We start from the raw sequence: 13,894 nt of genomic DNA, 5'->3' as shown, positions 1-13,894 counted from the left end.
AAGACTGTGAAGCAGCTCAAGAAGGAGAGAACCGCTGCGAAAAGCACCTTCACCAGACAGGCCAACTTCCTCAGCAAAGGGGCAGACAGCATGGTGGAAGCAGAGCTGAGGGAGGAGTTCGCCAAGCTCTCAGACTGCCGGAAAATCGTTCTTGAAGCGAATGATGATTATAAGACAGGGCTTTTGGCTGAGTCTCAAGAGCCAGAAGAGGAAGACGTGGTTCTTGAAGAGAGGGAGGAGCTAGACGTTGAGAGAGCCGCTAACGAAGCAGAAGCAAGGTTTGGAGAGGTGAGAAGAATTGTCCAAACAAACCTGTGGTCCAGATATGGCCAATACGCTATCACAACTGCAATCACTGAAGGAGAGAAGGCCTGCAGTCGGGCGGAGAAGTTACCTGTGGAGAGTACTCACCTGGATGCATATGAGATGCACCTGACTCTACTGGAGAAAAGGATCAATGAGGCTGCCAGAGTTATGTCAAACTGGGAGCGGTGGATCCCCAAGGCTGAAAGAAAGGAGCTAGATGGCAGGGTCAAGGACCTGAAAGCTTTGAACGGCAACCTTGAACTGAGGAAGGCTGAGTTTGTCACTGCACGGAGGATGTCGAAGGATGCGCTGGCTGCAGGAGCCTCAGGACTTGAAGCAGTGAGAGCACATCCCCCGCCAGCAAAACCAATTGTCAGGATAAAACCAACCACACTGCCCATCTTTTCAGGCTGCAAAAGAGAATACCACAGATGGAAGAAAGACTGGGAGAGCCTTCAAAGACAGGGAGAGCCGTCTGGCTCAGCCGAGGTCAAGAAAATTCAACTCCTGGACAGCGTGGATGACAAGATTGGGAAGGATATCCGGCTGTCAACCTACAACACTGCAGAGGATATGTTCAGAGTCATGGACAACCGGTATGGAAATAAATCGACCATTGCCATAGAAATCCTGGAGGAGTTGGAGCAAATACCCCCTGCAAGGGGAAGCCAGCCAAGGAGAGTCATCGACCTGATCCAAGCAGTGGAAAAATCCCTAGCAGACCTCACAGAGCTGGGAATCTCTGGCGCAATCAAGAACCCTCTCGTCATTAAATCCATTGAGAGCAAGTTACCCGACTTTGTAAAGAGAGACTGGCTAGCCTTTATGGTAAATTCTAGCAATAATGTCACCACAGACAACCACTTTGACATGCTCCTGAAGTTCCTAAAGAATCAAGAAGAGATCCTAGAGAGACTTGACCAGCTAAGGTTTGTGGAGAAGATGGAGAAACCAGAACGTGGGAAGAAATATGAAAGAAAGTATGCTTCTACAAGAACCACAAAGAAAGGAGGGCTGGAAGATGTGTGTGTTGTCTGCGGTGATGGAAGGCACAGTGACAAGATTTTCTTCTGTAGAAAGTTCAAAGGGCTGAAGCTACAAGAGAAGAATGCTATTGTAAAGAAGCTGGGAGCATGCAGAAAATGTCTTGGATGTCATGAAGATGATGGATACTGCAGAGACACTTTCCTATGCAGGAACAAAGACTGTAAGAAGGGAGACTCCTCAGATCACCATTACTTTATTTGCCCCAATGGAGAAAACAAGAGTGGAAACGAGAAGAGAAGTGGGAAAGATGGCAGAAGAAAGAGCAAACTAACAGCCGAACAGGAAGGATTCTTGGCTGAGCTGTCCTCAGTGCAAGCAGAAAGGTGCAGAATGGCATTCACGAACAAAGCTACAGAGGGTGGCATGAAGAACCACCAGTCCCAGCTATTGAAGAAAAGTGGCCTGTGCGAGCTTCCTGTCATTATGATGCTGATGGAGGTAATAATGCTGGGCAGAAGATTGGAGCTCTTGTTGATCTTGCCTCAGACACAAACTATATCACCCATAAGGCTGCACACAGGCTGAGGCTGCGGAGTGAAGAAATAACCCTGGTTGTGCATGGTGTAGGCGGAATGACCATCAAGGTGAACACGGAAAGATATCTTCTTCGAGTCAGAGTGAAAACCCCCAAAGGAGCGGAGAAGGCTCATGAGCTGATCTGTTACGGCCTGGATGAGATTGCCAAGGTGCACAAAGTTGTCAAGCCGGAAAAGTTGCAGAAGTTCTTCCCAGAAGTGAAGCTTGAGGAATTAAGGAGGCCGGAAAAGATTGATCTGCTCATCAGCCATCGCGAGGGAAGACTTGCTCCACAAAGGGTTAAAGTTGTTGGGGACCTCGTCTTGTGGGAGAGTCCATTGGGAATGACAGTGGGCGGAGCACACCCCGACCTGTTCGAGGAGATAGAGGTGGCAGCACATGAGTCCAGAACACACTTTGCTCGCTCCATGAGAACTGCTGCAGTCAAGTATGAGGAGATAGTTGAGAGCCCAAGTACTGAAGCAGCCCGTATGCAGCGAAAGGACAGTGCAAAGGAAACGGTTACAGCTGCTGCAAACCGTGAGTTCCTGGAGTGGTGGAGATGGGACAGCATCGGAGCAGCCTGTGAGCCAAAGTGTGGAGGATGTCGCTGTGGAAACTGCCAACCAGGAGGAAAGGAAATGACACTGGCTGAAGAAAGGGAGCTTGAAATAATAAAAGAAGGACTCACCTATGTCCAAGGAGACTCTCACACAACATCGCCGCATTGGGATGCAAAGTATCCATGGACAGAAGATCCTGCCTCGCTCCCCAACAACAAAGGTGCAGTTGAAGCTACATTCTTGAGAACAGAAAGACAACTAAGGAGGGAGCCAGAGTGGAAATCAGCATACAGAGCCCAGGTCCACGAGATGGTTGAGAGGGGCGCAGCCGTAAAACTCACTAATGAGGTCATCAGCAAGTGGACAGGACTAGTGTGGTATGTAAGCCATTTGGTGGCGCCAAACCCTCACTCAGTGACGACTCCAGTCCGGCTTGTGTGGAACAGCAGCCAGAAGTGCAGGGGAGTGAGCATGAATGATATTCTGCTAAAGGGGCCAGATGTTTTAAACCCGATCAGAGCTGTGCTGCTGAGATTCAGAAGAGGTGTGTATGCTGCACTTGGAGACATCAGGAAGATGTATAATTCAGTGTGGCTAGAAGAGCGAGAGATGCATCTCCACCGATTCCTTTGGAGGGACAATCCAGATGAGGAGATGGGTCAATATGCCATCACAAGGGTGAACATTGGAGACAGACCAGCCGGTTGCATTGCACAGGTAGCTATGCGGGAGACAGCAAGATTGGCCATCTTTGCTCACATGGAAGAGGAGCGCAGAGTCCTGGAAAAGGACAGTTATGTGGATGACATTCTAACTTCCCATAACAGCCTGGAGGAACTAGACAAGATGACTGAAGGCGTTGAAGAAATTCTGAGAGCCGGAGGCTTCTTTCTGAAACCGTGGGTCCGGTCAGGCCAAAGTGGGAGGCCGGAGGCTGCAGCAAAGGTCCTGACATCAAGAGTGGAAGGGATGGAGAAGAAAACCTTCATCCTCCCAAACCAAATGAGGGATGAAGATAACAAAGCCCTGGGCATTGGATACAAGGTGGAGGAGGACAAGCTCTACATGATGACCTCGATCAACTTTTCCAAAAGGAAAAAGAAGATGAGAGTAGGCAAGGATCTTCTCAGAATGGAGGTGAAACCTGGAACGCCTAACCCGCTGACAAGAAGGGACCTGTTAAGCCAAGTAGCTGGACTCTACGACCCCATCGGTTTGGTATCACCTCTGAAACAGAAGGGCGCTATCCTTGTTAGGAGAGCATTCCAGGAGGCAGGAGGAGGGAAGTTGACCCGTGAGACCTGGGATAAACCACTGTCAGAGAGCCTCAGAGAAGAAGCCATTCAGCTGTTTGAGGAGTATGCGCAGCTTGGACAAGTTCAGTTTCAAAGGAGCCTGACACCAGCTCACTGGAAAGGGAAACCATGGGGAATCACATTCTCAGACGGGAGTGACAAATCATATGGAGCTGTGATGTACCTGAGGTGGAACACTAGTAAAGGAGTCGATATCCGGTTTGTAGAGTCGAAAGCCAAGCTGACTCCACTGGATCAGAAAGGGGAGGCCGTGAAGGCTGAGATCTGCGGCGCTGTCTTTGCAGCCAGGCTCAGGAAGTACGTTGAGAAGCATGGAGGCCTGGAGATAGAGCGATGGCTCCACCTGGTGGACAGTCAAACAGTCCTAGGAGCCATTCAAAGAGAGAGTTATGGGTACCAAACTTTCTTTGCGAACAGAGTGGGTGAAATCCAGAAGGCTGGCTCAGTTGAAGACTGGTGGTGGATCCCTGGAGAGCATAACATTGCTGACATCATTACAGGAGGAGGCACTCATGAAGATCTAAAGGAGGATTCCACATGGCAGGATGGGCCAGAGTTCCTAAAGTGGCCAGTGGAGGAGTGGCCTAAAAAGTCAGCAGGAGAGGTTGCAGTGCACGCTAGAGAGAGTGTCAACAGACTCCAGAGAAAGGCATTCTCAGCAGGAATGACAAGGGCTCAAGCTAAGATAAGCCAAGCAAGTGCCCCACAAAAAGACCTGAAGGATGAAAGTGGAGAGAAAAGTATGGCCGCTGATCCAGCTCTTCTGGCAGGAAGGGCACCCAGGAGATGGGAAATAAAGAACCTACTGGAAGTGAGGAATTACAGCTCCTTGTCCAAGCTGGTCAGGATCATCGCCTGGATATGGCGAGCTGCCAAGAAGTGGATAGAGATGAAAAGCCAGCATTGCCATTTGAGTTTACAACCATGGACCTGTTCGGACCTTATGAGGTAAAAGATGAAGTAAGGAAAAGGGTCAAACTCAAAGTCTGGGGGGTTGTATTCTGCTGCATGGCTTCAAGAGCCATACACACTGATGTTGTGAGTGACCAGTCTTCTGAGGGATTTCTGCTGGCCTACCAAAGATTCTCTGCACTGAGGGGACACCCTAGGAAATTGTGGACAGATCCTGGCACAAACTTTGTAGGGGCCAGACCTGCTCTGGAGGAGCTTCACAGATTTCTGAGCAGACTGAACAGGTCTCAGATTGAAGAGGAAGCTGTCAATCATGGAACAGAGTGGTCATGGAGGATTCACCCTGCAGACTCTCCCCACAGAAATGGAGCAGCAGAGGCAGCTGTCAAGATAGTGAAGCGAGCCCTGAACAACCTTGGTGGTGATGGAGTTCTCACATGGGGGGAATTCCAAACATTCCTCTTCATGGCAGCCAACCTGGCAAATGAAAGACTGTTGGGCCAGAGCCCAGCGGGGTGCCAGCAGACACTGGAGCCGAGAGGAACAAAGGGTTGTTAAACTTTGGGCGGGAAAACATCCTCCTGCAGGCTCAAGAATCTCCCCCTGGTGGTGGAAAAATGTCCTGGGGTTTTCCCAGAAGCCCCTGCTCAGTTCCAAGCCCCGCCCACTCAGATCCATTTCTGACACTCAATTGGCTTAAAGCCAGCATCATCCTATGACCAACTCCTCAAGGAGGAGGACCTCTCAGGTAGAACAAAACCACTGAGACCCCAATAATCGCTGCCATTTTTACCCTGCTCTGAAGACAACACCAGGCCCCCTTCGGGGCCTCTCAGCTGATTCAGTTGCTAACGGGGGCAACCTTAACTTTTAGTTTATCAACCAGAGTTATTTTATTTCATTTCTTTTATTTCTTTATTCAGTCGACGGTTTTATTTTCAAAAGGACTTTTGTTATTTTAACTTGAAGAGGCCGCGCACAGGAACTCGCTCGCCGGTCGAGCATCACAGACTTTCTTTCCAAATCCACAGCGGCGTTACCGCTGTTCATCCCCTGCAGAAGCGCGAGATTCATTCCGCTGAGGAGCACGAGCTCCACATCCCTGAAGAAGAAGGACGGCGTTCATCCCGTCGAGGCAGCACGAGAAAATCCGCTGCTTGTCCGGTCCAGCGGCCGAAGACCGCTTGAGAGACCACGTGATTCACTGGCCCGACGCGCACGCACACCGCGAGGGTGGTACAGTAAGAGGCTTTATTGTCTGGGCAGATGTTAATCTAATACGTAGCGTATTGTTTTAATACTTGAATGTATTTGTTTGTATGAGACCGCCGAGTCTCTAGTGTTAGCGGCGATTCGCCACTTCCGGTTTCCGGTTACGGCCTTGTGCCACAGTTTTTAAGCGCCGTGAGCAGCGTCTCCAGCTCATTGTGACCGTTCGAACAACTTTAAAGAGACTTTACCGTTCAAACCTCAGCACACAACGCCACTTGGGTGCTGAGTGGTAAAGTAAATGTAACTTGTCTCTGACGGTGCTTTTAAGAGCTTTGCTCTCTCCTTGTATGCTCTCTCTCTCTCTCTCTCTCCTTCTAAACCGACCTATACATACATCCGATCTGTATTTAGAATACAGTTCATGTAACATAGTTAAATCTATATTCAGAGAGGCTGGACACATCTGGAAGCCATGCGGCCGAACGCCAAAGCAGAGACAAAGAATTCTCTTTGTCTGAAAATCCCTTGGTGCAATTCATGTGACGACCACCAGTGTGAGCTCCGGCCACATGGTGTCATTAACATAGACTCCATTTTGAATAACGCAAGTTAAACCACCATTTTGAATCTATTATTGCCACGCCTCCTCTCTCCCTCTCCTCCCATTCTGGCTCTAAATTCATAACGGCTCCGCCATCTTGTTTTGTAGTCAATCCGCCATTTTGAGAGTTTTTAGGCCTTGATTCCACGAATCATGATCGGCCGCCATCTTAGATGTGACGTCACCAAGTGACTGCGTCATCGCCACGCCCCTTTCTTTCTCTCTCTCTCTCTCTCGCTCTCTCACACACCCACACACACACACACACACACAGACACACCCACACAGACACAGAGACACATTGATAGACACAGACAGATACACACACACAGATACACATAGATGAATACATGTGTTTTTCTAAGTTGTGATAAGCGGCTGCTGTTGTTATCTTGGAAATATGGGAGTTTGTTAAAATGATGAATCATTAAATAACACTAACTTTATTTCACATGCATACACATAGACATACACACACACACAGAGAGACACTTTGACACAGACACACACACATACACATAGACAGACATACATAGGTAGACCGCCGGTTTTACATGTATTTTCTGAATTGTGATAAGTGCTGCTGCTGTGTTTATCTTTGAAATATCGGAGCTTGTTAAAATGATGAATCATTGAATAACATTAACTTTATTTCCCCTTTTTAATAAATGCTTTTGTAATTAAAGTATCTGTAGTCTGTGATTATTTGTGCATATGTATGTGATTGCAGCTGGATTATGATTGCCTGTGCTCGAACTTAGTAGCCTTCACTGTTAATTAAATAATTATTAATATTAAATATTGAGATTATTGATTTGACATTTATCATTATGAGACTGATATTTATAGATTGTATCGTTGGTCCCTGTAACCAGGGTGGTGCCCCGCAACAATAAGAAATGATTCCAGATTTGTATTATTCTTAATTGATAATTTTATTGTTTTCATTAATTATTTTAACTATTATTAATGGATAACCGTATCATTTCTAATTAAATGTGTTACATTTCTTAATTAATAGCTTTATCATTTTTGATTATTTTTAAGAAATAATTGTTATTTTAATAATCATATTTCATGATTATTAATAATTAGCCAACGTCAATTCTACTCCTACTATTGCACAACAAGACCGATAGATGCCAGGATTCAAAGCCGAGAGGACTGTGTGGAATACATCAGTCCCAATTCCCTCATACTGGGACGAGCCAGCCCAAGAGGAGACCCGGGAGATTTCAAGTTTGAAGGTTACCCATACAAGAGACTCCAAACCATACAAGCAGAGGTCAGCAAATTCTGGAAGAAGTGGTGCCAGCTAGCTGGTCCTAACCTGTTCATAAGGAGCAAGTGGCACACAAGAGAGAGGAACGTTGCAGTGGGAGATGTGGTCTGGCTGGCTGACCAAAATGCCTTGAGGAGTCAATATAAATTGGCCAGGGTAGTCAGTGTTAATGCTGACCGAAGAGGAATCGTCAGAGATGTAAATGTGAGGACCTTTCCAAGCTACCCTGTTCCAGTCATGAAGCCAAGCACAGGGGACACAAGCAGACAAGGAGCCAGGAAACTCTTGAAGAGAATCCCTGTGTCCATTCTCTGCAGGGATGTGAGACGACTGGTCATCCTTCTTCCTGTTGAAGAGCAACGATAGAATGAATAGATAGAGTGTGACCTCCTTGGGTTGAGCAACCAGGAGGTCAAGTGGGAGGTGTAAAGACAGAGATCGCATTTAGATTAAAAAACCTCTAGTGGCGTGGAGGGGAGATGCGCAAATCACACGTGTTCGATTTGCGCACACACCGGGCGGCACTTGCCTGATTACGGCACATGAGGTGAGTGAGCACGGGTGAGGAAATAAAGGTCCGCGATTTCCGGCCGGGCTATGAAGGGTTTGTGCATTGGAGGACACGAGAGCACGCATTGGTATGGTATTTATATTTTGAACTAAGGTGTAGTTTGCACAATGCGTATGTTTCTGGCACTTTTTCCCGTTTGTCATGTCTTCTATGTGACAGCGCATGGGTCGGCGCAGACGTCCTTAGTGACGTCTTGGGCACGTTTGGTGGAGGCGCACATGGTGAAAATGTTTGTATGGAAGACCATTGTTGTTTTACATCATAGTGATATTGTAATTATATAGATTTGTTTATGATATCTAACAGATATTTGGATTTGATTTAAATGTTTGATTAGGCATTTTGATTTATTTGAACTAACTTGATTTAATTTGTCTTTATCAATAGGTTTTCAACCTAATCCTAATCCTAAATCCGAATAAGACTACGGAATGTTTGTTGGTCATGTTCAGAAAGATTCATGTTCAATAAAATCAAGGAGAAGGATTTGAGCTGTCCTGCGTCCTCTGTGTAACAGTGCCATTTCAAGTTGGGCAAGCACAGTTTAAAACATCACCCAGATAACTTGACAGACACCACTGAGTGTTTCCATGTTATGCTGTTTCATACATCCACTCTAGATTTCAGAGGGCAACATTGCTGTTTTAACTTACTGGTTATATTTCAGATTATGTACAAGCAAACATATAAAATGCTTTACAGAACTCAGTTCATCGTTGTGATAATTCAGTTGAGCTTTTACACAATAATACAAGCTTACATATATAATACATAAAGCACCCACTGCACCAGTGACAAAAGAGAGTTATTTCTCAGGATGTGACGTCCTATTTGGACAGAAAGCTTTACTTGAACAGAGTTTATCACCGTGCCGTACAGCAGGGGCATTTCTAGGGTTAAAAGAAAGGGGGGGCTTAGCCCCTAAGGATGCTGAGCCCAATTTTTTTGGGGCTCATTTGGGGCTGCGGATATCCATGTTTCCTTGGCTCAATCAGAAAGAGTGTGATTTTTCTCTGTATCTTTGCTTGCATTCATTCAGTATAAGATAACAGAAGAGACAGAATTTCAGGGTCATTGTGAAATTTGACAACACAAATATGACCTGATTATAAACAACAACATTCTATAGGCACTGATATTATTGTTTTAAAATACTAGAGATAGTTATTAATGCAAAGAAAAGAGAGCTGTCGATAGTTATTTCTTACATTTCAAATTTGCTCGTTCACATTCTTGCTCACTGGAGAAATGTTCTAACAAAATAGCTAGTTAGCTAGCTTAGTGTTAACATAGCTCATTACAATATTCCCTTTCATTTGCCTCAAGTAAACCTAAATTTAAGCAGGTAACATTCGTTAAAAACTACAGATAGCCACATTCTGTAACTACCTGTACTTACAATTTCACTCCGTGCATCATTTACTATGAGCTAAACTCCTTGGCTGTAATCCGGCTGTCTTGATGAGAGACGTTACTTGGCAGAGTGAGAAAGCCAGCGCAGCAGCCCTAACCCTAGCCCTAACCCCGGCATGAAAAAGCCCATAATGTAGCCCCCCCTGTTCCTGCAGGATCTCTGGAGGCCAGTGTCTCTGTGAAGCCTCCAGGGCCAAACATCTACCTGGGTGAGCGTGTGCTCCTGCAGTGCACAGTGGAGTCCCTCTCTGCTTTTGTGAAGAGCTACTGGTGGTTCAGGTCCAAACCACACAGGGCTCCCCCCCAGGCACCTGGTCTCTGGTGACAGCTACTTCATGACCGCGGTAACACGGGAGGAAGCCGACAGGTACTGGTGCCAAGCCGAGTGTCGGGGGAACCGTACTGCAGTTGAGCTAAAGGCCCGGCCAGTCTCGCTTGGAGTGTCAGGTGAGCAGCAGCTACGACTGCAGCCACTGCAGCGCGGCATCAGGTTTCTGCTTTGCACAGGACGAATCAGATGAGTACAGAGGTTGTGTATTCTCAAACTGACTAATGCAGAGACACATAGAGGCTCTTATTTTCCTCAAAACAGCCTCTGTCACTCCTCCCTATCATGGGTAAAAACATGTTTTATACTATTTCTAATTGATCAGAAAACTGTCAGAAGATTTTTTTTTAATTTGTTTATTCATTTAAGCTGATTTTGGCTTCATGACTGACTGTGTTTAGCAACAGTAAAATGTTGAAAACCCCTTTGAGGGTCCCTGGAGCGAACCCTAGCTGACATTAGGTGAGAGGGTACACCCCGGACAGGTCAATCTCAAAAATTTATATTAATTATCAATAGGATATCTTCATCAGTCATACATTTTTTTGCCAAACATTGAATCCAAAAACAGACAAAACTCTCACTGTAGTACTTGATTTATTACAAAATGTTGCTGCACTCGACACAAGATTTGTTTTGTCTCTTTACTATTCAGAGGTGTGTTTTATGTTGTTCATGTAGGAATTAAATAGGCAATCTGACCCCTACTGGAAAAATTCATGTTGACTGGGTTTGACAGATTATCACATGAGAAGGGTGTTTCCTCAATGTATAATTGTTAGTGAAGTGTAGGCACAGGTGATTTTAGAGACTACAGTCGAGCAAGTATGGAGATTAGAGTACAGCTGAAGGCAAATCTCAATAAGTGAGAGCACAAGTTTCACAGACAGTGGAGATTTACAGTTAAAACTAGAAGGGCATTCGGTGGAGCGCACCTCCGCCAAGGCCCATCAGTCCCCTTAAATTCAATCAAGCTGCTACACTCACTCATAGATATTAGTTCCATAAATGTGCCAGATCTTTTTTCTTCAAGATTGCTCCCTTGGAAAATGGTGAAAGTGTTGAAAAACATAGAATCTCAAAATGTTACAGGAAGATCCAAATATAATGGCTTCTTCTATGATTCAAACCAAATTGTTCCACCAAGTTCCCTGCAACTCTGTTGGGTTGTTCTTCAGTTATTTTCCTTACAGACAAACAGACAGGGGTGAAAACATGACCTCTGACCTTGGCAGAGGTAACAATGGCAGACACATTGATGGATTGCTTTCAAATGACTTTACTCATCCCTGATTGGTTGTCCAAACTTTCTGACTATGCCAAACACATCTCTGTTTTTGTGTTGTTTCTGACATTTTGTCAAGAAATGTGGCTATTTCAGTTATGTCCATTACAGATTGACCAATCGTCAAACCAGGATACGTCTGAAAAGCCTCAATCTCAGACTGTTTCTGTTGCTTCTCTCATCTTCTCTCCCCTTTTCCCCCAATTTCTCTCTATCAACCTCTGTCCTAGAGTTGCCCCCTCCCTCGCTCTCTCTGACTCCTGACACCAGACAGATGTTCAGTGGGGAGTGTTTCACTCTGCAGTGCCTCACATCTCAGACTAACTCCTCAGGGTGGAAGCTGGTGCATTTCTCTCCTGACCTAAAAGCAGGGACCTCAAACCTCACCGTTCACTATTCACCGCCAGGAGGTAGCATGAGCCCTTGCAAGTCTGAAGTATTTGTGTTCACTGCTGCCAGTGGGACCAGTGGAGTGTACAGGTGTGAGGATGCCTTCTATTTTTCTTCCACAGATGGCGACATCATTCTGAAGACCCAAGCCTCCCCTGTGTTTACGGATGACGATGTCACCTTGTGTTATCAGCATCAGAGCGGCAAACACAAACAAACCAGCTTCTTTAAAAACAGAGCATTGATTGACTCTAACAGTTCGTCCGGTTCAGACCGAGTCATAAAGATGACTCTTAAGAATGTGACACGGGAAGATGAAGGCTTCTACAGGTGTGCGTCCCACGACAGACAGCTGCAGAGTCCAGAGAGTTGGTATCAGTGAGACCAGACAGAGGTCAGCTGAACATCATCACTCTGCTGTGTGTTCTATAGAAGTGGATCAGTGTCACATATCAACTGTTGTTTCTTTTAGGAAACTTCACATCAGAGGAGACTCCAGCCTCCACTGGTATTTTTCTCATTTATATACATCTACTTGTTTTGGAGGAAATACTCAATATTAATCAACACATTTTCCATTATTGAGTGAAGCCTTTTGGTTGTCTAGTTCTCCTCCTGCTCTGTCTTTTCACCAAGGTCTAATTTCATCAGGAAGATCTCTCAGGATCTAATGAGATGAAAGAAACTAGAATGGGACTCAGTAGAGCGCATATTCACCAAGGCCCAGCAGTCCCCTTAAATACAATCAAGCCGCACCAAATTTCAGACACTCATAGATATCAGTCCTCTACATACGGCAGATTTTTTTCCTTAAGGTCCAAGAATTATTCCCTGGGAAAACGTTTTAAAGCACAATGTTAAAGAAAGAGATAAAAAAAATGAATGGATCAGCTTAATACCAAAATACAGTGGGCCCTTTCCTGACACTTACTACATCTGTCCGCCAAGTTGATTGGAAATCCAATTGTTGTTGTTATTATAACAGTTTTATTTATTTAAACAAGTATTATGTCGTCTTGATCAGGTTCCTGGAAATGGATCATTGCTTCATGTGGGGTTCTACTTCTGATCGTCATTCCTTTGACTGTTTGGCTCGTTTGTCACTACAGGTTAGTATTTATAAAATTTTCATCTGTCTTGACTTCCTACTTTCTACTGCATGAAACGACAAGCCCAACAGGTGGTGAAGTAAATGATTCACTGCCTCTTGTATTTTCTTGAAGGTACCAGAAGTTCTGCACTTGGAGCTGCTGGCCAGTTTCCAAACAGGAAGTTCCAGCAGGGGTGCTTCCTGCCACCAAGTTGGATGTGATGGAGGTGCAGTGGGAACTGTCCTGGATGGAGATGTCCAACCTGTTGGAAAAGGATTCTTATTGTGGCACTTAAAGGGAAACTCTCTTCTGAAGCCCAGAGAAAGTATTAACTATTGGGTCAAACCTATGAGAAAGCTCAGTCAGTGCTGCAATTTGTAGTATTTGATGGTCACATGTCAAAATAGTGCTGCCTGATATATTTTTTAATTGAATTAAATGAGATGTTTAGGATTTATAAGGATGACTACATTTGCTGATGGTGCAGATTTGATGGCTTCCAATACAAATGTTATTGTTTCAGTTGTCACATTTGTCAATGTCAATACTTTTGCACATTTAAACGTCTCTCCTTTGAGTACATTTTGAAACTAAGAATTGTATTTGTTATATCTTATTATCTAATCATTAATATAATTGACTGTTCTAAATCATTTTACATGTATCATTTCTCCTGTGTTTGTTCGAGGTTCCATGTTGTTTGCTCCCTTTGAATCGTTATTTGCTATTTCTTGTCGTCTGAAGTTATAAAAGTCATGGAAATCGTCGTGCTTGTTTTATATCTTTTAAGGCAGAACAAACAACTACCAAGAAACTAAAAATAACTATAAAGATTAACCAAACAAATACAATTTGACACAAATCCACTGCAAACAGACAAAAAAAAGACTAAGAGACACAACACAAGTCTGAAGTGGCTGAAATGGCTACAGAGAGACACACAAAAGTACTACAAACAGACAAGAAATGTAGAAAGAGAGAGAAAGAAAGTAATACTCTACATATATATTCTACATGCACCTGATAATATATTTCCATTCAGAAATTTCACAATTTACTTC

At 44.8% G+C, this 13,894-nt stretch overlaps 1 long non-coding RNA gene across 1 annotated transcript; it reads left to right on the top strand.

The window, feature by feature from the left end:
• The first annotated feature begins 12,167 nt into the window (after positions 1 to 12,167).
• On the top strand, positions 12,168 to 13,599 carry LOC128445014 (uncharacterized). Its single transcript, XR_008339230.1, has 3 exons — positions 12,168 to 12,250; positions 12,767 to 12,851; positions 12,966 to 13,599. It is a non-coding gene; the product is annotated as an uncharacterized LOC128445014 (long non-coding RNA).
• The last annotated feature ends 295 nt before the right edge of the window (positions 13,600 to 13,894 follow it).

Source organism: Pleuronectes platessa, chromosome 7, assembly GCF_947347685.1.
Source record: "Pleuronectes platessa chromosome 7, fPlePla1.1, whole genome shotgun sequence".
Classification (NCBI taxonomy): domain Eukaryota; kingdom Metazoa; phylum Chordata; class Actinopteri; order Pleuronectiformes; family Pleuronectidae; genus Pleuronectes; species Pleuronectes platessa.
This window is presented reverse-complemented; position numbering and strand designations above follow the sequence as displayed.